Source organism: Jaculus jaculus, chromosome 12 (genome assembly GCF_020740685.1).
Source record: "Jaculus jaculus isolate mJacJac1 chromosome 12, mJacJac1.mat.Y.cur, whole genome shotgun sequence".
NCBI lineage: Eukaryota > Metazoa > Chordata > Mammalia > Rodentia > Dipodidae > Jaculus > Jaculus jaculus.
Window position 1 is genome coordinate 86672627 of NC_059113.1, and position 24691 is coordinate 86697317.

General features: G+C 45.0%; 1 pseudogene; it reads left to right on the forward strand.

The window, feature by feature from the left end:
- The first annotated feature begins 3776 nt into the window (after positions 1-3776).
- On the forward strand, positions 3777-3881 carry LOC123453928 (annotated as a pseudogene).
- The last annotated feature ends 20810 nt before the right edge of the window (positions 3882-24691 follow it).

The following is a 24691-nucleotide window of genomic DNA, read 5'->3' on the forward strand; positions in this document are numbered from 1 at the left end:
GTTCGATGGCAGTAGCTGAGGCCGCAGCATGCCAATTTGCTCTCTCTGTCTTCTCTCTCTCTCTATCTCTCCCCTCTCTCCCTCCCTCCCTCTCTCTCTCTCTCTCTCTCTCTCTCTCTCTCTCTCTCTCTCTCTCTCTCTCTCTCTCTCTGCTGTTCAGTTATCTCTTTTTCCAGCATACATTCCCTATTACGTAAGGCTGACATAAAAAGTTCCCTTCTATATCTGCTTTCTGTTGGTTCTGTTCCTCTAAAGAACATGCCTACTACAGTCCCTGACATAGAGAAAAGCTTTGTCACTGGATGCCACCCTCTCTTTGTTTGCAGAGAGAGCGGAAAGAGACTGCCTTTGGGTAGGAGATCTTGGGAGATGGTGACCTTGCCATTGCTATTAAATTCTTCTCTAAGGGCTGGAGAGATGGCTTAGCAGTTAAGTGCTTGCCTGTGAAGCCTAAGGACCCTGGTTCGAGGCTCAACTCCCCAGGACCCACGTTAGCCAGATGCATAAGGGGGCGCATGCATCTGGAGTTTGTCTGCAGTGGCTGGAGGTCCTGGTGCACCCATTGTCTCTCCTCTCTCTCTACCTGCCTGTTTCTCTGTCTGTCACTCTCAAATAAATAAATAAAAATAATAAACAAAAATTTTTTTTTTAAATTCTTCTCTAAGAAATTGTAAGTCAATTGTTCTGGAGTATCTGAAGCCCCTTGTATTATAAGCAATCAGCCTAGAGAGAATAATGTGTGAGGGTAAGGTTGGTTTGTTTGCTGGTTTGCTTGTTTTATTCATGAAATCAGGACTCAGAACAAGGCAAGAAAGCAGGCAGGTCATCTGCCACAAGGACCTGGTTTCAGCCATGTCGCCTTCATCAGATCAAACAGGGTAATCGACTTCTTTCTCCTTTCCCACTCTAGCTCAGTCTTTTCTATGTAATCTCCTTTCTTACTCCTAACCGCTCTCATTTTTCATTCTCTGCACCCCCACTTTCCTGGGGCACTGTACCCTGTCTCTAGAGGCCTCCTTCAGTTTTGATGTTTTTTTCTTTCCTTTCAAACCTCAGGATGCCTTCTGTTCTAACATCACCCCTTTCCCAGCCACTCACACGCCCGTGGTTTGGTACCCAAGCTGTTTTCTCTTCACTGGCAGCTAGCCTCAAATTCCATCCTGCCACAGGATTTAGCTCTAAGTCGGGCAGTAAATGGGCTCTTTACAAATCTAGCTTAATTTAAAGAACTCTCTCCGTGAGCTGCATTTCTCGGGCTGCTTCTCAGGGTGTTAGCAGCCAGGCTCTATGCACGTGCTTGTACCACAGCAGATTGGCTGCTGTTCCTGTCACTCTGAGAGTTCAATGGCACAGCTCAAATTAACTAGCAAGTGTAAACCCCAGGAACAAAGAGGATGATTTCACAGGCTGTCTTTTTTCCTTCCTTCTGCTTGTGTGATTTTAGCAACTAGGACATGGAGAGCACAGGACCCACTGTACGCGAGACGTGAGACGGCAGCGGCAGGAGAACAATGAGTGTGGGGCAGGCTGGACGCTGCACGGCCACGGGGATTGGAAGTCGTTCATTAGGACTCTATCACTCATTCTGAGTTGGGGAAAACTACAGTAGCTCAGTCATTGTCTTTCATTCTTACTTCCTGTGACATTTCATGTCCTCTATCCCTTTCTTCACATGTCTAGTATAGACCATAATTTGCTTCATAAGGCCACTTTTCTAAAGGCCTCATTGTGACAGACCAACTATTCACTGGACCTGTGCACCAGTCTCTGAACAACCCTCACCACCTGTGCAGGAGAGAGGATTTGAGTGCCAGCTTGTGACATTAAGTGGGTGGCAACACCATGGCAGATGTCCATGGAGAGTGTGGTAGTCAGCTTTATGTTGCTGGGATGAACCTCCACATCAGGCACAGTTTATGGGAGGAATGGAATTTATTGGAGCTTACAGGTCCAGGCGAAGTTCCATAATGGCAGAAGAAGCTGGCCCCTCACCCAGGTCCACGCAGATAAACACCACCAGCTGCACCGTAAGTAAACCCGCTCCCGGAACTCCAGGCAGAGCTCCAGCACACTGCACGCCTTTAAGCTGGAATTCCAGATCCACCCCAAACACACCTTAGGGCTGGACCCTAGGATCCACCCACAGTGGTTCCAAGTTACTAGCTTGAATAAAACTGCCGAGTCCACTGGGGGGCAATTTTTCAAACTACCACACTCTGCCACAGCCCCCAGCAGATTCACATTGTACATTTTTTTAGTCCAAATTCAAAGGTGCCCATAGTCTTAACCAAATGAAGATTATTCCAGAATCCCAAGTCTCCTCTGAGAGTCAAGACTGTCTCACAGCTGTGAGTCCTATACACTCAAAGCAAGTCATATACTTTCAACATATATGCACAGAGTAAGCATTTCCAACTACTATAAGGCATAATAAGGAGAGACTGGACCAATGCAAACTCAGTAACAACCAAGCAAACATCAAACATCTGTAGTTAAGTCCAATATCCAAAACTAGTGACCAGTGAAGAGTCTCTGGATTTTCCAATTCCAGACTGTACCAACGCATGATGTATGCATACAAAGTTTCAACTTAATAGAACAATAAATATACTCCTCAATCTATTGGGGGACATCCATTCAAATGACCACAGAGATCCAATACAGTCAGTCCTGAGGTATCTGTTTACCTGAGCCACTGCATTTTGAAAGAATAGTTTTCATTATACCTAAGGTCACAGACCATGTCAGGACGGGAAGAATCATAGCAGGATATGGAAAATTCCATTCTCCTGTCTATTCTGGACTGGTAATAAGGCTTGACACAGTCAAGATGAACCATCGGGGCCTGGAGAGATGGCTTAGCAGTTAAGACACATACTTGCCTGCAAAGCCTAATGACCTGCATTTGATTCTCCATTACCCACATAAAGCCAGGGGCACAAAGTGGCACGTGCATCTGGAGTTCATTTGCAGTTGCAGGAGACCCTGGCACACCCATTCTCTCTCTGGCTTGTATGTTTCTCTTGCTCTCTCTCTCCCCTTGCAAATAAATAAGTAAAATGTATTCTAAAAAGGAAACTGGCATTTGCTTTGCAAGGACACTTTTAAAAAAGGACTATCATAGGGATATGACATCATGAAAACCAAGAGGGCATATTCACAGGCACACACGCACACACACACACACACACACACACACACGCACACACATGTATGTATATGCTCATGTATATGCTTACATATAATATTGTGGGAGGTGACTCAGTTCGTAAAAGCACTTGCTGCACAAGCATGAGACCTTGAATTCAGGTCCCCAGCACACATGCTAATGCGGAACATGGCAACCTGCCCATAACCCCAGCACTCCTGGGGGACGTGAAGATACCAGGAATCTTGCTGCACGCTACCTGATCTAGCCAACTCAGTGAGCTCCAAGTTCAGTGAGAGACCTTGTCTCAATCAATAAGGTGGAGAGTGCTTGAGGATGACACCAACATTGACCTTTGACGTGCACACAAACCCACACACAAGATAAATAAGGGTTGTTTTATTTTAAGGCACTAATAGGGCTGGAGAGATGGCTTGGCAGTTAAGGGGCTTGCCACCAAAGCCGAAGGAACCAGGTTCGATTCCCACATAAAGGACCCACATAAAGCCAGATGCACAAGGTGGCCCGTGCATCTGGAGTTTGTTTGCAGGGGCTGGAGGTCCTAGCCCACCCATACTCTATCTGCCTCTTTCTCTCAATCTCTCTCAAATGAATAAATAAAAAATTAAGCCTCCTGCTACTTTCTTATACTGTGTAGAAAGAGGAGGCAAAGTAAACCTACCCCCACATACACCTCAGCCCAGGCCACTGTGCTGTGAATGGAAAAACATTGAATTGAAGAAAAAGAAAAAAAAAATAACACTAATGAAAAGATAACTGTGCTACAGAACAGCCCTTTGTACACCAGTACATCACCACTCACCGCCCCCCACACACACACAAAAGACAGCATCTGCCTTGGATATTTGGGGTGCACCCCAGTGTTTTACTGCCCAATAGAGCATCCCAGGGTCATAGATAACTACTGAACTTCACACTCATTAAAGTTAAGGATTCAGTTCTGTAATTGCACTGGCCACGGTTCAGGTGCTAACAGCTGCATTTGGTCACTGCCCACCATGTTGGACACAGCACATGAAGAACCCTCCATCATCACTGTGGCTCTAATGGATTCTGGTCTAATGAGGTGCTCTGACCTGGAGCTTCAACAGCCATGCTCGAGCCAAAAATAAGCATTTAAAAGCTATGTGGGTGAGGGGCAGAGCATCCCCCATGCCCAGAGAAACCCAGCCAGGCAGCCTAGCCAGAGTCTCCAGCAAAGCTCAGAGGATGCCATGGGCATGCACCGGTGAGGACACAGAGATGCCAGAGATGCCAGCATCTCCACCCAAAATCAACAGCTCCCTCAGCCTGTGTGCTCACCTGGAAGCTGCAGGGAGAGGGATGAATCTCCTGAAAAATTAATCTGAAAGGAAGGGCCATGCTAACACCCAAGGCCTCAGAAGTCAAGAGCACTGACGTGATGGCCTAACTGAACTATCTCACCTTGCCCAGTCAAGCTAGATTCCAAGGAAGGTAATTAATCTTCCTGGTGCCTGTTACTCCCTGCCCTGCACATGCTTCTATTCCCATTCAAAGTCAAGTTTCCCAACCTGCCCACTTCTTGCAGGAGAAGGGAAGGAGGAAGCAGGCAGCAAAAAGCAAAACTTCCCTGTGAAAGGGGAATTTCAAGTCTGGTCTCTATGAAATCCCTGTACAAATCCAGCGCTAACTCCGTCATTGTCTGTAAACTTATATGCAAATATCAGGGAAACAAAAATGATTTTCTTCAAGAAACTCTCTGCCATGGTGACCTCACAAGCCCGGAAACAAAACCACTACTGACACAGGGAAGGAATCCAAGCTGAACATATCCAGCCTTGTCTGGGCCCCTTGTGAATCACTGCTCGCAAGCAACGCCAAGATGGGAGAAAGGTGTGTTGCTCATACCATGAGGGCTGAAATTCACTCGCTCACTCACTCAACAAATATTTACAAAGCACCTTCTGCACCAGGCACTGGCCGTACAAGGTGCATGAGCAAGTCAAAATGCCCCAGTGCTGGTGGGAGCTCCCCTCCCCCAGCCCGCGACAAGGTGTGTTCTTAAGTAGTCTCCACCGCATCTAGCCACCACGTGACCCGTTTGAAAGATACGACGTTCCAACGTATGTTTATACTCTAGCACTCCCCATAAAAGCAGGCTTTGGCTCCTATAAAACTGGGTTTGAGGCTAGAAAGATGGCTCAGTGGTAAAAGGCACTTGCTTGCAAAGCCTGACGACCTGAGTTCTACTCCCCAGTAAAGCCAGATGCACAAAGTGGTGCATGTGTCCCGAGGTGGTTTGCAGTGGCAGAAGGTGCGGAAATACCTTTTCCCTCCTCTCGCTCTCTCTTTCATAAGTAAATGAACATACTTATTTTCAGCGTGTTTTAGGGCTGGGGAGGTGGCTGAGTCAGGCAAAAGCTTGGTGTACAAACCTGAGGATGTGAGTTTGGATCCCCAGCCCCCACGTAAATTCCATGCTCTGCGGTGTGTGCCTGAGCTAGGGAGCTGAAACAGGAGGACCCTGGAGGCCAACTGGTGAGCCAATGAGAGATCCTTAAAATTAAAAAATAAATACATGTACAACTTCACACACATGTGCCCACATCCTCACACTCACATGCATACACATTCACACCACACACACACACACTCATGTAAACAAATAGAAGTGCATTTGTACGGAGGCATGAACATAGCTAAAATCACCAGGAACTTGCCAGAATCATGAAAATGACGGACCTGGGTTCACACCAACAAGAAAAGGGGAACAAATGCTTTCGAACCGGGCTCTATCTAAAACCACCAGGCTCCACAGAACGGCCAGCCACGCCAAGAGGTGGGCAGCCTCAGGGCTGGCCTCTGCCTGGAAAGAACGGGGCATGGGAAAAAGGTGCTGGGATGGAAGACAAGAGCAGCGAGATGAGACTGAGGAGGAGAACAGAGAGTGGGAAATATAGAAAACATCACCATGTGATCCATCACCCTTAAGCATGTTATTAATGGGCCAATGAAATATGTGCCCTGCAGAGTCCTAGTACAGTATTAAATTCCATACAATAGGAAAAGCAAAGATGGCACAGCATAACAAAGACAGTTTGGGTTCTGTGTTGTTAGTTTTCTAGTTCTTGCTAATGTTCTGGTTTTTAGCTTTGCTCACATAGATGTTATTTTCCTTTAAAGGGCTGCGTGCCAGAAAAACCATTTTTTCAACCAAAGTGCAATGCTGCCCCCTGGTGGTTAACTGATGTAAGGGCGCCTGTAGAAACCTGGCATCTATGGAAGGCATACTCAAAACTTCCCTAAGCTTCTGCCCGGATTTCATTTTGCTCTCTTTCCATCCTCCAACCTGCAACTATTTCATCCTTAAACATTCTCTGCTCAAGGATTTTTCTGGCTCACCTCATTCGCACACTAATCAACGCAGTGTCTTCTCCTAAAATATGAACTGTGTGCTGATTACCAAACAAGCAGTGGTGTTTGGTATGTGGATTTTTCTCCCTGTTGCTTATAAATTAAGTGACGTCCCCAGAGAAACTCGAAAATCAGGCCTATTCCATGTAACCTTTAGAATCCTGATTGGAATTCTCGCTGGGGAGACATTCACTGAGCGCTCGACTCGAGTAAATCGATGCTTGGCTCTGACAGACATTCCTCTCCCAGACAAATGTATTTGATTTCAGATCATCCTTCAATCTTTGTACCGGGAATAAACCTGAAACCAGAAGCTCTGAAAGGAACAATGAGGCTGAAAAGCCTTCGTCCCCTATTGTGTGAAAACAAAACTACAGCTTACAGAAAATTATTTCACATGGAAATTCCAGGGAGGGGTAAGAGAAGGGTTAATGGTGTGGTTGGCTTAAGGTCAAGTTCATAAGCCTCTCCAAGCCCACACTCACTCCCTGTATTAGAACAACCTCGGAGTCTGTGAAAAATGAATATTGTGACCCAGAACCACTGAGTGTTAAACTCTGCGTGCAAGACTTACAAGTCTGCATTTCTACTTAGCCCTCCACGTGGCTTGATGCACACAAGAATTTAAGACCCACTGCATAATATTTGGTTAAGATTTCTAATTTCATTCAGGCATTGTCAAATATGGCCAAGCTACAGAATAACAAAAGGCGCATGTCAGCCAGTACTTTCCTCTGACATTCTACCAAACAGAATGTCACCTGCACGGCAAGGCACCCTCCAATCAATCAACTAGGATAATCATCAAACAAAAGCATGAACCCAGGGCTGCAGAGGGGGCTTAGCAGCTAAAGTGCTTGTCTGCAAAGCCTGAAAGCTTGGGTTTGATCCCTCAGTACCTACTTAAAGGCAGCTGCATAAAGTGGCTCATGCATCTGGAGTTTATAGGCCATGACAGGAGGCCCTGGTTCATCTATACTCATTCTCTCGCATGCGCTCTCTCCCCCTTGCAAATAAATAAAAATCTTGTTTTGGAAAAATCATGAATTCCACTTGGTAATTGCTGATAATAATTTCTAATAGTACTTGCTACCCCAAGCCCCTTAGAGAAGCCTATTAGTACAAAGCATGAAATGATTCGTTACCTGGGAACATTCACTAGAGCGGAGGGTAAGGCAGCCTTAACATCTGTACCAACCTGCTTGCCTTCAAAGAGAAGGACCTGATGAAGGGAAGGAGGAGAGGGAGTGGGAGTGAACAGAAGGAAACTCACACTCGGCTCTTAATCCCTCTGAAGTTTGTTTTCCTGGGCCACACATGTCTGCCTCTCTCTGTCATCATTTGAAAGCTACTTGTCACTGGGTCTAGTTCCAGGCCCTGGTGAGAATGGAGCATGATCTGGCCTTGCCAAGCCTGGGCTGTGGTGCCAGTCCAGTTGACTGCCTGCACACGGGCTAGTGTGGTTGAGCTGTGCCAGACCCAACAGGTTGTATTTCATTGCCTCCCTTATTGCCTGACTCAGCCGCAGGAGTTGTGAGCAAGGAATGGAAACGGCTGTGGAAATGGCCTAAAGGAATCAGCATGCTGCTTTTTTGAAAAAGGGCCTTACAGCTCCACTTTACCCATCAGCCTGGCTGTCAGTTACCACCAGAACATGAAAAAAAAAAAAAAAAAAAAGCAGATTCTAAAAGCTTCGCAGCATTGCACGAAGTGAAAAGGGATGCCTGGCTTGTGCCAGTTGGGCTTCTCAGAGAAGACTCATCTTTAGAAGATCTTTAGAATCTTTCCCACCTCCCTCAAAACCAGCAGCCATCCAGTGATGGCCAAAAGGAAGGTCTAGACGCCCAGATAACATTAGGGGGAGAGCTTTCTGGGTTTATTCTGAGGACAAATAGTTAAACAGTGTCACTTCTGTTTGTTCTGGAAGAGAAATCGAACATTATGGAGCATCCTTTAACTTGATATAGAATTTCAATACATCTCTGAAAGTGGGCTCTAAGTCACTTCTGCCCAATGACAGCAAAAAGACCTGGGACAAGAATTTACCTGGGAGATCTGGCTCTTGGTGTTTATGCCCTACTGCAAAGAGAAGCCAATTACAAATTTAATGACAAAATGGCTTCTCAGAGATGAGGGTTTTTTTTAATGATTTACAATAAATATATATTAATCCAAGTGTTCTCCCAAAAGTAGTATCTTAATTTTCCTGAATCAGCTAATATTTTTAGTCAATTCTCCTCCATTTGTATCTGGCCCATGTCATCTTAAAATCCATACCACTTTATATCTGTTCTTAATTGCTCTGTGTAGGTAACTTGCATTTAAAACCCATTCCCTTTGCCACTTGACCTTTAAAAGAAGATTAGAAAGTACATTTTTCATCCTATAAAACTACCATACTTCCAATAGCCATGAAATAAATCACAAACGGTAGAGTTTAACAGGAATTCAATTAATGTTTTTGCCATTTTCAAGCCTGTATGGGGCTAAAAACAACCATTTCTGGAAGAGGGGAGTGCCCAAAATGTTATTACTTATTTACAAAAAATAAAACTAAAACTGATTTTCTACTCTGCTTTCACCTCTGTTCCTATAGTGAGTGAAATAACAATTCCCCAACATATCTACATCCTATTCCCTAGAACCTGTGAACATTCCCTTAAGTGGAAAAAGAGACTTCAGACAGATTCATTTAATCACCAAGGTCCTTCTAAAATAGAAGCAGGTGACTCAATCACTAAAGGTGGTGTTCTGTGGGAAGCCGGAGTAGGCCTAAAGCAATCGCTGGCCTTCAAGATGGAAGGAGAACACCATCTGAGGAATCAGGATGTCTCTTAGCAGCTAGGAAGGCAAGGAAATGGAGCTTGCGCTACTGCCTCCACAGGCAACTCAGCCCTGTTCCATCTTAGTTTTAGCCTCTCAGACCCATTTTGGACTTGAAACCTCCAGACCTATAAACTGGTAAGTCCATGGTGTTTTAAACCACTAAGTTTGAGGAAATCTGTTATAGCAGCCATAAGAAACTAATATGGTATCCAAGTCCTCTCCGAGGGAGACTGTTGGTACCATGGCTATTACTCAAGAACTGACAATATATCAATGGCCAATATAATAGTTACTTTACCCATCACCAAATAGCATGACCAAACATCCCATTGGAAGCATCTTAAGGAAGGTCCTGTTCCAGAAGGTTCAGTCAGCCATAGCAGGGAGGCCATGACGCAGGTGAAGGCCAATCCTCACGTTGCATCCATCCTCAGGAAGTAGAGGCCAAGCAGGAAGTGAGGCTGGGCTATGAAACCTCAAGGCCCACCCCTAGTGGCACGCTTCCTCCAGCCAGTTTGTACCTCCTGTAGGTACCACAACCTTACCAAACAATGCTGGGGACCAAGTGTTCCAACACAGCAATCTATGAGAGTCATCTCACATTCAAACCATGCCTGCCAAACATTCAGCCAGTGACATTCTTGAGCGAGATTAGAATCTGACCCAAACTTGATAGCCATGAGTGCCAGCCACTAGTGAAATAGCAAATAACACTAAACATTTTGTCTTTTAAAAGAAACATTATTAAGGATTCGTCACCAGGGCACTGGAATGATGGATTATACTCATGGAAACTGACTTGGCAATGATTTTAATCGTATCTAATTTCTTTGGATACTCATGATTTAATAAATAATGGACAATTGACACAGAAATAAGTTTTAAAATGCAAATGCTCCACCAAAATGGACTTTCTGACCTACATATAACATGAGCCAAGAATTTCTTGCACCCCCCCCCAAAAAAAAAACTTTAAAACCAAGAAAAAGACAAGTACACCCAAGCACAGGAATGCATGTAAAGTATGAGAATATGGAAAGTCTTCACAGAACATGACTTCTTGCTCTCAGAACGAAAGAGAACAAGAGGGGAAACACGGAGATGTCTGAGTGCGATGGGATGTCTGGCCTTTGAAGTAACTGAATATCACCTCTTCCCAGTTGGCTCAGGAAAGAAGCTGCAGAGGAATGCCCCAACTAGAAGAGACTTTCTCTCTTATTTTTATGCTTGTATGCATGTGTTCATGTGTGTTTGTGTGCACATGAGGTTGACGGTAAGTAGCCCAGAAAACATTAAGTGTCACCCTTAGTACCACTACCAACTTTTATTTTTGTTTGAGACAGCATCTATCTCTCACGGGCCTGAAACCCACCAACTAGGTTTGATTGGATGGCCAGTGAGCCCAGGATCCTCTTGTCTCAGGGCTGGGGTCACAGGAATGGACCACCACACTCAGCATCGTTTTCTGAAAATACTGGAGCTAGAACTCAGGTCCTTGGCTTATAAGGCAAGCATGTCACCTACTGAGTTGTCTCTCCACCCTGATCTTCATCTTGTATCATCAAGACACTGGACACTCCCCCACTGCATCTGCACCTTATTCGGATAGTTACAAGTGAGAAATGGCCTAAGTGGCTTTTTATTTTATTTTATTTTATTTATTTATTTATTTGCAGGGAGAGAAGAGAGAGAGAATGGGCACATGCCAGGGCCTGTAGCCACTGCAAATCAACTCCAGATGCACACACCCCCTTGTGCATCTGGCTTACGTGAGTCCTGGGGAATCAAACCTGGGTCCTAAGGTTTCACAGGCAAGCATTTTAACTGCTGAACCACCTCTCCAGCCTTGGCCTAAGTGTTTTTTAATGAGTATTTTGGCCTTTTCCAAACCTCACTGAAACACAAAAGCCCTAGGTGCTTTTCTTTCTGTATTTAAGGTTTTACTTCCAAAAGAGTTTGTGTTTTGTTTTTATCTTCAGGGTTTTTGTTTGTTTGTTTGTTTGTTTTGAGATTAACTGATCTTGAGAGCTGGCCAGGGGTAAGACGAGTATTTGGAAGGGAGAGAGGGTGGAAAATGAAGAGGCAGCAAGAGATTCACTCGGGCAATCAGACAAACAAATCATCTATCTCCCTGGCTGTCTCTGAGCATAAGACAGAAGCCCACGGACACAGCAGTGCAGAGCGTGTTCGGAACAATGAAGGCTCGGCTGTGAGTCACAGAAATTGATAGACCTCTAGTTTCTTTCTCTTTGAGCAGTAAGTACAGAAGATGAGGCTTTCTGTCTCGTTAGGAATAACAGGGAGAAATTGCCTCACAGTCATCTCGAATGGGTTGTCAGTTTCCTGACAACGGGCTTAGCAATTAGTTTGTCAATTTTTAGCCAAATGCAACAATCATGATAATTCGCTGAGGGAGCCTTTCACCTGAGACCAGCAAGCAAACTCTACTGGACCCCACATTTGCCACGTCCGCTTTTGACCCTAAAATTAATCCATCTTACAAAAGGTTTTAGGAAAACTTCCTGGAAAATCCTGACCATTCACCCTTTCTTATCCAGAGCCCCTTTACAAACTTTCCAAAATCTTTCTCTCTGCCCTTAGATGAGGCATAGGCTCGGTAGGAGATTGGTCTTCAAACAGATTTGACCTCTGACTCTTAATAATGAATTTATTTCATGATGAAGCTGTGCTGCCCAGAACACATCTCCATTGGGTCTCCTACTTCCCCATCAGCCTTAAAAACAAAACAACAACCACAGGTCTAATATGAAAATCCAGAAGGCGTTCCATACTGCCTGTGGCTTTCCCACACAAAGACGGAGACACTATCATACTCTCAAGCAACCTTCTGTGGCATGCCTGTGAAAACCACAAACCCCTTTATTACAACTGCATCCTTCACAGCACATGTTAGTCTCAATTATATGCATTGCATTTCTTGTGTTGGTGTTTTGTGTGTGTGCAAGGGCATATGTGTACTGTGTACGCCAGTAGACCACAAGACAATCTTGGATGTCGCCCTCAGGAATGCTATCCACCTTATTTCAAGAAAATGTCTTGGAGTTGGCCAGCTGGAGTAGATGGCTGACCAGTGAGACCCAGGGATTCCCCTCGTCTCTGCCTCCCACTTCCGCGTGCTAAGAGGTCACACCACCGCACCAGGCATTTTTACATGTGTTCTGAATCAAACTCAAGTCCTCATGTTTGTGAGGCAAACACTTTACCAACTGACATAGTTCCCACTTAAACTCCCATTGTCTCCTCTCTTCTGCTAGCTCCAGGGAGGCAGTGAAGAGATAGATCTGTTTCATTCCATTGCCTAGTACAGTGCTCGGCCCTAACAATCAAGTTCCATCAATTCACTAATGGCAACCTCATGGCCACTGTGGAAGCCAGGTACTGTGAACCCCGTTTTACAGATGAGAGGCTACAAACTCCCCAAGAGCTGTAGCGGTTTCACTCGCGTGCAGAGCTGTGCTGCTGGGAGCCTTGAACTCCAGCACCCCATGCAAAACTCAGTGCCACGTTCATTCCTACTTCCACCCATCAGCCACAGCCCGCCCACTTCACCACCTCCGCCTTGAAGGTTGTCCATTATTTTCCATGCACTTTCATATTTGCTCACACGAGAGTTCATATGCATTCGGGCTATTTGTCTACTTACATAGAGGGGAAAAAAAAAGAAGAAGAAGCTGGAAGGAAGGAGGGAGGAAAGAAAAAGGGGGGTAGACTGTGGAGGAGGAATCCCTGTGATGCAGTCTTGAGAGAGAAAGCAAGCTGGCAGGGTCAAAACAAGAGCCAGAGCCCACACCCGTCAGGATGCTCGGACCCCGGAGCTGTGGCTCTGGCATGCTGGCACATTGCCACCAGTCACCCTACAGAGCAAACACCCTGGCCACTGAGCAGGCCTGGAAGAAATGCCTGACTGAAAGAGCTATCGCTGGCCCCCCACGAATGCTTTTCCTCCTGATTATTGTCTGCTCTCTAGTCCTCCCGCCGAGGGAGGAGAAGAGCCACAAAGGTAAAAGACTCTTAAAATCCAGAGGAAGGAAGCATGTCAGTCCACTCCTCAGTGAACACTTGAAATGCTGACTGCAAGGTTTTTGCTCTACAGCCGGGTAATGTATTTTCCCATAAGCCCCTGTGGACTGCCTGACCATCTGCTCTTAAGCAGAGGGCATCTCGGGAGTCCAGACGGACAAAATCAGTTCACCCCCTCTCTAGCTCCTGTTAGAGAGCAAAGCACAATTATCTCTTCAGGTCTCTCTACCCCGCCCTATCTGAGGTGCTCGGCTGGCTGAAGAGGGAGCAGAGAAAGTACAGCTGAAGAGGCAAGAAAGGAACAAGGCTCTCTGTCATGGACACTGTCATTATGCTGAAGCAAGATCCTCGTTGGGTGAACGAAACGCAGAATGCAAAGGCCCCGCAGAAAGGTTTATGGCTTGGGTGACCCCACCCCTGCCTGCACAGAGGTGCGCCTATCCTTTGCCCCGCATTAATGCAGGACAAACGAGAGAGAGATAAAGGATTGCCTATTCTCCACCTCTTTATTCTATCGCAGGCGAGAGCAGAGGCTGACACCCACAAGGACCCTTTTCAGCGAGGGATTATATATCATGCCATACAAATGCATAAAAGACAAATTATCCTGAGATCATCATGCCTCCAGTGACCTGCTCAGGGTTTAAAGCCAACTTGCAATTAGGTGGCATAGCCACTGATCGGCCGGGGGCTTTAGGCTCCTGCACACACTTTAATCCTGCATATATGGAACCACCAGGGATGGATTTTATGAGCAAGTACCTCATCTGAGTTTGAATTCTGTGGGTCGGATTCCAATTTGTGGGAGGGGCAGTGATTTGCTTTGGTTAACAAGATCTTCCTCCCACTCTGTGATGTTTACAATAGGAGATCTAATTTAGGCTTGAATACTCATGAAAATTAATGACATTTCTTCTAAAAAAAAAAAATGCAACTGGGAAGAGATTGAAAGGGAAAAACGATGTGACAGGCTACAAACTTACCACATTTGCATGTTTGCCAGAGAGTTCTTTCTCCCATCTACTGTGGCTGATAAATATCAGAGACACCGATGCTCCAATCCTTTGGTTAGACCTGTCTCTCTGACACGGGGACAGATTAAGAAATCTATTTTCCCACTTGTTATAATAGGAGAAATGGAAAATCTATCCAGGATGGGAGCATGGACGTTTTATTTATTTTAACACTTAACAAAAAGCATGCAAGACACCTGATGCAAAGATTACGGAGCACAGTAGAAATGACTGCAATGCAGTGATTATCATACCTTTCTGCTATAATTACAAGCGTTCACTTGCTGAGTGGTTTCCATGTACCAGACACTATTGTGAGCACTTAACACTTTACAATCACCTGATTGGGGGGGGGGTTAAAGGACAGAGTGGGAAGATGACCACCCCAAGACACACAGCTCGTGCAGGCAGACTCATAACGCCAACCAAGTTTTCCTGGCCCCCAGCCCTCCACCCCATCTCCCATCTGATATGCTGACATGCTCTTCTATACGGATTCTTCCACCACACAAAAAGAAAGATCCATTAGACTATGACAGCCACATCCCCTGAACATTAACTATGCTTTAAATACTTTAATTTATGAGTTTAATAAAAAAAAAAAAAGCCATCCAGGTGAATTTCAAGCCTATAATGTAAAAGATGGATCTGTCTAAACAGATCCAAGAAATATGGTTGCAGTGCTATTTTAAACAGGAAAGAACTTCTTATTTGGATCACAAGGATGTCAGTGTGTTCCTTCCACAGACAGGTCAGCAGGCCATCTCCAAAGGACACAGGTCCTTCCGGCCAGAGACCTAATTTTGTTCATCATGTCACAGTAAACTCGAGTCCATCTCAGAGTAGAAGAGAAATAACAATGATGTACAAACCCAAGATCCCCAGATACTCATTTCCCATGAAAATTAGGTCTGTCAAATGATGCAGAACAAAACACTATCTACTTCCCTCTTTCTGTAGACTGACCTCTGGGGAGGTCAGCATGGCATCTGAAGGGGACGTTGAATGTGAAATCAGAATGCATGTTCTTGTTGAGATGCAGGTCAATGGCATCACCTGGTGCCAGCGTATCCGCGAATCTCCTTCTGCAAGAGCCATGCTCTTGCCAATCAGACCTGAGTCCAGTTGTCTGAGACTTCCTCTCTCTTCCACGGTGGGGGGAGAAGCTCTGTTACTCTCTTCACTCTCTGACGTTTTCTGAGACACACGACTTGTCACTGATAAATTCTGTCCTTGCTTTCCTAACAATCATCATGTCTTTATTGATTTTCGTGGATCTGTGTTCTGATATTATAGAGCTTGGTTGGACTTTCAGAGTCTCCCAGGTGAGGTACCTAGGGAAGCAGCTTTTTCATGTGGGTGTGGCATGTGTGGTATATGTAATGTATGGTGTGTATACGTGTGTATGTGAAGATGTACACTGCATGCATGAGTGTGCAGAGGCCAAAAAAGAGCACTGAGTATCTCTTATCATGTGTCCATGTATTTTCTCAAGATGGGGTTTCTCCCTTAACCCAGAACAGTTGTCTATCAGCAAGCCCCAGTGATTCCTTGTTTCCCCCTAACCTCACCCTGGTGGATTGGGGTTTCAGACATATATAAAAACCCAGCTTTTTATTTGTATTCTGGAGAGTTGAAGTTGGTGGTGTACAGTCTGAGAAGCCCCCATACTCAGGCAGAAAATGCCCTTAACCACTGAACCACCTCCCCAGTCCAGGAAGGAAGCAACAAAGAAGGATTTGTGTGTGTGTGTGTGTGTGTGTGTGTGTGTGTGTGTGTGTGTGTATGGTATGTGCCAACATTGTAAACATGCTCATATGTATGTGGGCACCCATATGTGTGAGGATGTGTGTGCATACGTGTGCACATGCATGTAGTGGTCAGAGGTCAATATCAGGTGTCTTCCTCCATTGCTCTCTACATTGCTTTTTGAGACACCATCTCTCCCTAAACCTGGGCCTCATTGGTTCAGTTAAACTAGATAGATAGAAAATCCTAGGAATCTTCCTGTCTCCACCTCCCCAGATTATGAGCTTGTGCCACCACATGGGTGCTGGGGATACAAGCACAGGCCTTTATGGGCCATCTCACTGACCCCGGGGAGGGAGTTTTAAGATAAGACATGTGTTAAAGAATGTGCATGAGGTCATCACAGTGCAAGATAGAAAGAAACATGCCGGGAGCAGCAAGGCAGGTCCAGTGGAGCTCTAAAAATGGATGCCCTGCCTTCCAGAGTTGTCCCAAGGCAGGGTGGGTGGTTGGGTCTGTGTGCATCTCCACCAATCAGGCTTCGGATGAAAGCTCTCTGGAAAGTGGGTGAGGCGGCAGCTGAACTCTGAGAGTTGTCTGTCAGTAGTGCTTTGAGCAATTAAGACGTCCTTCCCTCCTGTGGGGCATATGGAGACTGCTCCACAACGTCCACCACAAAAAACATTCTGAACCTCTTTGATAAAGTCTTATGAAATCCCTGCCGTAGTGCAAAGCAGAGCAAAGCTGGCAAGTGAGGAGGGGTAGGGAGCACTTAGCAGGCTTACGTCTTCTCAGCCCAACCAGCTCAGAATAAGCGGCCCACTGTCCTCCCACGAGGGCTGCCCTAGTGTTGAGAGCCAATTCCAAGTCTAGTCCCCCAGCATGTTCCCCGCTCTACCTGCCACTCTGCTGACCTTCCTTACATCCTGCCAAGGGACAGGCTCCCCTTACTACAGGACCTTTACAACAATACTCCTCTCTCACCCAAAACCCTCCTCCATCCTCTGCCCTCACCTAACCCCTGCTCTTCTTTAGGTCTCAGCTCTGATGTCACTTTGCCATAGATGTTTCTTGAGCCCCAGCCCCTGGGCAAAAGGATGAAGTCCTTCTGCTAATGGGTCACACAGCTCCTGTCCTTCCTGCATCCGAGTTCTATTTATTTCTATACTTGTCCACCTTCCACATCTGGAAGCTCAGTAAGGAAATAGACTGTAGTTATTTCATACTCAAGGTTTTCCCCAGTGGTTGTTAGCATAAGCCTACAAACTCACGAGCATGAAAGAGAAAGAAAGAAAGAGAAAGAGAGAGATAGGGAGGGTGGGAGGGAAGGAGGAAGAAAAGAAAAAGAAGACAGGAAGAGAGGGAGGAGGGAGGGAAACATAAAGTGAAGAAAGAAGAAAGGAATGAAATAAAGAAAAACAGGAAGAAGAAAGGAAGAAAGAAAAAAAGAAGGAAGAAATGAAGGAAGGAAAAGAGGATATATGAGCAGATGGATGGATAGATAAACGGGTGAGCGGGAGAAGAGCCCCAGTTCTGAGATGGCTCCAAAATCACCCTGTTTCTAGAGACAACGCCCCCAAGCCTGGATTAGACCCCCCGCACACACCCTCCAATCAGAGCGGAGGAAACACAACCTGTGATTATCTGCTAGCAGTTTTTCTACCATTGCACTGTAACACCCAGGAGAGCAGAAGCCATTTCTGTTTGATTCATTATTATACCCCCAGCACCTAGCACAGGGGCTAGCATATACTAAGCACTCAATAAATATTTGTTGAATAAGAGAGAGAAGTGCATCTATTTTTAAAAATTCAGTGAAATATTTTCAAATTTACTCTAGCATTAAAGTAAAATGGGGCAGGGTTTATCTAGCCTCCAAGAGAGCTATAAACAAAAGCGTAGAGATTTGTGGAGCTCTGTTGAAATATGGAAGCTGGGCTGGAGAGGTGGCTTAGTGGTTAAGGCCTTTGCCTGCAAAACCAAAGGATCCCGGTTTGATTCTCCAGGACCCACACAAGCCAGATGCGCAAGGGGGCTCATGCATCTGGAGTTTGTTGCAGTGGTGGGAGGCCCTGGCATGCCCATTCTCTCTCTCTCTCTCTCCCTCTCTCTCTCTCTCCCTTTGCTCTCAAATAAACATTTAAGATATATTTTTAAAAAAGAAAGAAAGAGGGCTGGAGAGATGGCTTAGCGGTTAAGGCGCATGCCTGCAGAGCCAAAAGACCTTGGTTCAATTCTCCAGGTCCCGCGTAAGCCAGATGCACAAGGTGGCGCATGCGTCTGAAGTTTGTTTGCAGTGGCTGGAGGCCCTGGTGTGCCCATTCTCCCTCTCTCTCTCTCTCTCTCTCTCTCTCTCTGTCTCCCTCCCTCTCTCTGTCTCTAATAAATAAATAAATAAAACTTAAGAAAGAAAGAGAGAGAAAGGTAGGAAGGAAGGAAGAAAAAGAGGGAGGGTGTGAGGGAAGGAAGGAAGGAAGAAAGAAAGGAAGAAAGGAAGGAAGGAAGGAAGGAAGGAAGGAAGGAAGGAAGGAAGGAAGGAAGGAAGGAAGGAAGGAAGGAATACGGGAGCTTGGGGACCTTGTGACAGCAGGATACGTGTCCTCTCTTCCATGCAAAGAGCTGGGAGGTGGCTGACAACATTCGGTATGTCCCATCACCGATTATAGGCTGAACTATACTGAGTCCAGTGGAGGGACCACACACGCTATGCGCACAGTATCAACTCATCAGATATTCATGGACTCACAGTCATGTGACAATTATTATACCCACTCCAGACAATGTGACCAAGGCTCACAGAGAGTCCATCACCTATTCTCCCTTATCATGCTAGTCAGAAACAGAGCAAAAGTGTAAACCCAGGCATGCCTCATTCCAAAGCTCAACCTACTCTTCCTGGTGAACTCACTCTTAATAAACTGAACACGGTTCTCCCAGGAAGCAACCCAGGCCAATATGTGAACACCAAAGTAATTCTGAAGTCACCATTAACTTACAAATGTCTAATAGCTTAACACCATGGCAATTTCTTCAGGACCACTGTGAGTTCAAGACCAGCCTGAAAGTACATAGTGAATTCAGGTCAGCCTGGGCTAGAGTTAGACCCTAATTCAAAAAATAAAAATAAAAATAAAGAGTCAAGCTAATTATAGTGACGAATGGTTAAATGGAGCATTGATTTGCAAATCTTGGCTGCTGTGCTCTAAATGTCTGTGCCACCACAAGAGATTAAGCTGAAACTCAGTGATCAATGCAAGAGTATTGGGGACCTTGGAAGGTGAGTAGGTCAAGAGGTGTCACCTCACAAGAGCCACACAGAGCTTCTTTACCCCTTGTGCACATGAGGACAGGAAAATAGCCGTCTAGGAGATAGGAGCCCTCCTTAGACAACAAATCTGCTGGCGCTTTGGTCTTGGACTTCCCAACCTATAGAACTATAAGAAATCAATTTCTGTGCTTACAAATTATGCAGCTTAAGGTATTTTGTCATAGCAGCCAAAGTGGACTGAAACACTGGTCATCAAAGCCATCCCAAATGACTCCTCTCATCACGTCTCTCTAGCCAAGTCCCATTAGTAGCAAGCTGTGCTCTGCAAAGCATATGCAGTCCTTACAGGTTTTTCCATATGCACCTAGGGCAATTTATTCCTACTGAAAGCATGAATTTAAAGTGCACACGTCTCAAGCTGGAGCTGTGGCTTGGCTAAGCAATTCATCTGTCTAGCATGCACCACACCCCGAGTTCCATCTCCAGGACCTGAAGATAAAAACTGAGCGTAAACTTCATATCCAGCCAGTCTATGAGGCAAAATAAAAAGGAATGTTTGAGCCCCTGGTGACAGCACTGTTTCAAATGATGACCTGGATCAGGCATACATCTTCATTCTGTCTTACTGTCCCGAAAGGAAATGGCAGGTGAAGTGATCTAAGACTTAATGCATAAGAATATTTTTCTTATATTTTTTAATTTCTATATATTTCCATGGTAACAGAGTCATCAACCAACAAATGTGCCCTTCTCTCTTGCAAATAAAAAATAAATGCCCAGCTGGAGAGATGGCTTAGCCATTAAGGTGCTTGCTTGCAAAGCCTAAGAACACTTGCTGGAATCGCCAGGTCCCAGGTATAGGCAGATGCAACTGACCCAAGCATGCAATGTCGCACATGAACACAAGGGGCGCACACGTCTGGCGTTCGCAACAGCTGAAAGGCCCTGATGTGCCCATTCTCTCTCTCTCTCTCTCTCTCTCTCTCTCTCTCTCTCTCTCTCTCTCTCTCTTTCTCCTTCCCACTCTCCCTCTTTCTCCCTTTAATCCCAGCACTAGGGAGGCAGAGGTAGGAGAATTGCGTAAGTTTGAGACCACCCTGAAACTAAATAGTAAGTTCCAGGTCAGCCTGGGCTAAAGCAAGACCCTACCCTACCCTAAAAAACAGATTTCTTCAAAGAACAAAATGTTAACGACACATGTATCCACCTTGATACATCTTGGAGGTTTCCAATAAAATCCATACCTTTTTTTAAAAAAAGCCTATTTGTCTCATTCTTCAAAGACTTGCTCAAGAATTAAAGTTCTACATAAGGAAAAATATCTAACACAAGCTTTCAGTGTAATGAAGAAATGGGTTCCAAGAGTAGAACGGTTTTCCTGAACCCAGGAAAATCCCAAGATTATTGTTTTGCTTTACTCTAACTTCTCCAGTGCATGTTTTCTTGTTTGTTTGTTTTTAACTATGTACGTGTGTGTGTGTGTGTGTGTGAGAGAGAGAGAGAGAGAGAGAGAGAGAGCCACAGGACAAGTGTGGAGATCAGAGGACAACTTTTGGGTCATTTCTCTGCCTTTCCACCTCCTTTGAGGCAGGGTTTCTTGCCTGGATTCTTTTATTTATTTATTACTTATTTGCAAGCCAAAAGAGATAGAGAGAAGACAGACATACAGAGAGAGTGGGCATGCCAGGGCCTCCCAGCCACGGCACATGAACTCCAGATGCATGCACCTCTTTGTCCATCTGGTTATATGAGCACTGGGTAATTGAACCTGGGCCATTAGGCTTTGCAGGCAAGCGCCTTAACCACTGGGCCATCCCGCCAGCTCTCTTGCTCAGATTTGTACTCTGTTGTTCCTTGCTCTGCTTGCCTGGGGCTAGAACTTGGGTACTCCAGCTCAAGCAGCCAGTGCTTTATCAACTGAGCTATCTCCCCAGTCCCCAGTGCCATATTTATAGGCATCCTTAAATATATCTACTGATTGGGTCCATTTTAGGACCCAGGTTTGATTCCCCAGTATAAGTCAGATGCACAAGATGGTGCATCTGTCTGTAGTTCATTTGCAGTGGCTACAGGTCCTGATGTGCCCCATTTTCTCTCTCTCTCTCTCTCTCTCTCTCTCTCTCTCTCTCTCTCAATAAATAAATAAATAAATAACTATAAAATATTTTAAAAAGAGAAATGTGAAAATAAAAATAGAAAGATGGACCACATAAGGCAGAGAGAGACAGGCAGCCCAACCCCAAATTAAACATTCTTCTTTTTTTTTCTTTCTTTCTTTTTTTTTAGAGAGAGGGAGAGAAAGTGAAGATTAGCATGCCAGCATCTAAACTTTCTTCTTGAACTGAGGTGGCAGAGACATGATCTCTCACATGCACTTTTGTTGTTGTTGTTGGAGTAAGTTCCACTTCCATTTGTGGTCTCCTTCACTACTGGCTAGATCACCCAGCCTGGAATGTGAAAGAGATGGTGGGGTTGAAGCACCAGGTTTTCAGCTCCTGTGAAGGATGAAGGACAAAGATGGTCAAGGCCCAGCTGTCCGTCACACAGTTGGAGCACCAGCAGCTGCTGTTAGGACCATCTTCCAGAGACCACTTCTCTAATCTCACTGGAACCTAATTATAGAATATTTAAGACTTGGCTGTCAGTGCCAGATAATAGAATGCGGCAAGTATGAGGTGAGCCAAATATCCATGGTTCTTAGAAAGTTCCATGGGTGGTTCTGCTTGCACCCAGATCTAAGACCCACAACTTCAGAAAGAGTCTGGAAATGCCAGGCACATCTGGGAGGGGCCAGCTTCCCACACATCCTACCTTCCAGATAGCAGTATAACTAAACAAGGCTTGTCCTCCTTCCACAAACTGGAAGCTAAAAATAGCACCAACTTGTGCACTCTGAAGTCTATGATGTGTCTCAGGAAACCACATCCAAGATGGTGGTGGTGCCACATTCCTTCTAGAGCATCTACGGAGCTCTGCAGCACAGTCTGTTACCTTCCCCTTTTCAGCTTCCGCATGTAGAGGTTGCCTGCATAATTTAGTCTCCGGTGCCAGCCAGCGGTGGCATCACGCATCCCTTGCTTCTCATCTTCTGGCTCTCCTGCCTCCCTTTTCCTTCTACTAGAACTCTTGTATTTGCACTCTGTTGGACCCACAGGATTCAAGATAATCTCTCCTCCACCAAACAATCCTGAATTTAATCAGATCGGTAAAGTCACTTTCATAGCATATTTACTAGCTCCCAGGATTAGAAATGCACATGTTTGGAGGGCAGGCCATATTATTCTGTTCACCACACTCTTCATATGTTTATTTTCAAGGAGGGAGAAGGGGGAAGAGGAAAAAATGAGTATGCCAGGACCTCTTGGCTCTGCACACAAACTCCAGATGCATGACACCACTTTGTGCATCTGTATTTACATGGGTACTGGAGAATCAAAGCCAGGCCAGCAGGCTTTGCAAGCAACCGCATGTAACAGCTAGCTGAGCCACTTCTCCAGTCCACAGTCTTCTTGTGGGAACACCGGAGGATCCAGTCAGAGAGTAGACGTATGCCAGAGGATGCTCTCATGACTGGAGTTCAAAAGCAACTTTGGATTCAGTGGTCTGCTCCTTCTGTTCCCTCCTTATTTTATTTCCACTCCTGCGTTCCCTGGCTAATGGTTCTCTGCTATTTCATCTCTTTTGGTTTTCTCAAATCCGTGGTTCTGCATGAGGTACAAGGCTCACTTCTAAAGAAGATGTGTTCAGCGCACTTGGCAAGCACAGAAGACAAACAGTTTCAAAGCACAAGTTTACAAACTTTGTGCAAAACAAGCTTAGGCAACTCTACAGCCAAATCTTGTCAATCCATATTCCTGGCACGTTGGCTCATTAAATGCTAGGCCAGTCACGCAGGTCTTTATCGTTGTTGAAATAGCAAATCTGCACATTTTGTGTGATTCTAAATATTTGTAATAGAGCTGCTACTAAATATATAAGCATGGCATCAGTCCTCACATCACAATTCTCTCTCTATGCTAAAGGAAAGAATCATACCCAACAGTATCACTCTGGGGAGCTTTGCTCATGATAATAGAGTGTTCTGGAAGGAAAGGAGGGGAAGCAATTGTAAAACGGAAAGAGACAGGGTATGCAGTTCTCTTTGCTGAGGAAAAAACAGCTGGAAATACACCGTAGATGTTACAGAAAATAAGAAAGTTTCTTGGAAATTAAATTCAGGACAGATGAAATTGAAAGTAAGAGGAAATGAAAATTCTCTATGGTTTAAAAGAAGCACACTTAAGAAAACGTGAGGTGATGGGAAACATTTTTCTGATTCCTGTATGTAGTTCTTGTTTTGGGAATGGCCAGTTCCTCTCCTTTATTTGTTTTCCTTAATTTAATGTTCATCTTTTTCATTGATCTGTGAGCATCTTTGTGCATTAGAGCCGTTAACCTTTTTTCCTGAAATACATGCTGCAAGTAGATTTCCTATTCCTCAGTCTTATTTTTTTCCATGCAGAAGTTTTAAATTTGTGCTCAATTAAATCTATCCAATTATTCTTTATGCTTGTGAACTTATCATCAAGCTCAAGCCTTCTGTACACTGAGATAATTAAAATTTCACCCACTAGTAATTAAAAATGCAAATAAAAAGGAGATTTAATTCTGTACCTATCAGATCCACTCATTCATTTCTTCAACAAATTTTTGTGAAGTGTGCATTGTGTAATGTACAATGTACCAAGAACTGCCAACATGGTAGATCAGAAAAAAAAAAAAATCTCTTCCTGTGTGATATTTATGTTGTACTTGGTCAAGATAATAAACAAGATGAATAAGTCCGGTGTATACTATATTAGTAAGTGCTATGGGATAAAACAAAGCTGGAAAGGGGGAAGGGCATGTGGTGGGGGACAGATGGATGTTTAGTTGAAATGACTAGGGCAAGTCTGCCAGGGCGCTGTGCTGGTATCTGGGTGGACTTGAGAGGCAGATCATTTGCCTGCTTCAGAAACAGTAGGGTGGTCCATGGACCAGGTCAGGAGAAACATATGTAAGAGTGGAAATAGGTTAGAGCGACGAGCAGGGAAGCTTAAAGGGCATTGCCAAAGGCCCATGGTAAGGGTACAAGCTTTCACTCTGAATGGAATGGAATAAGCTAAACTGTTTCCCCTAGGCCCATGTGTTAAAGACTTGCTCCCCAGGGTGGAACTATTGGATATTAGGGAATGGTCAAAACTTTAAGACATAGAGGATAGTGGGAGGCCT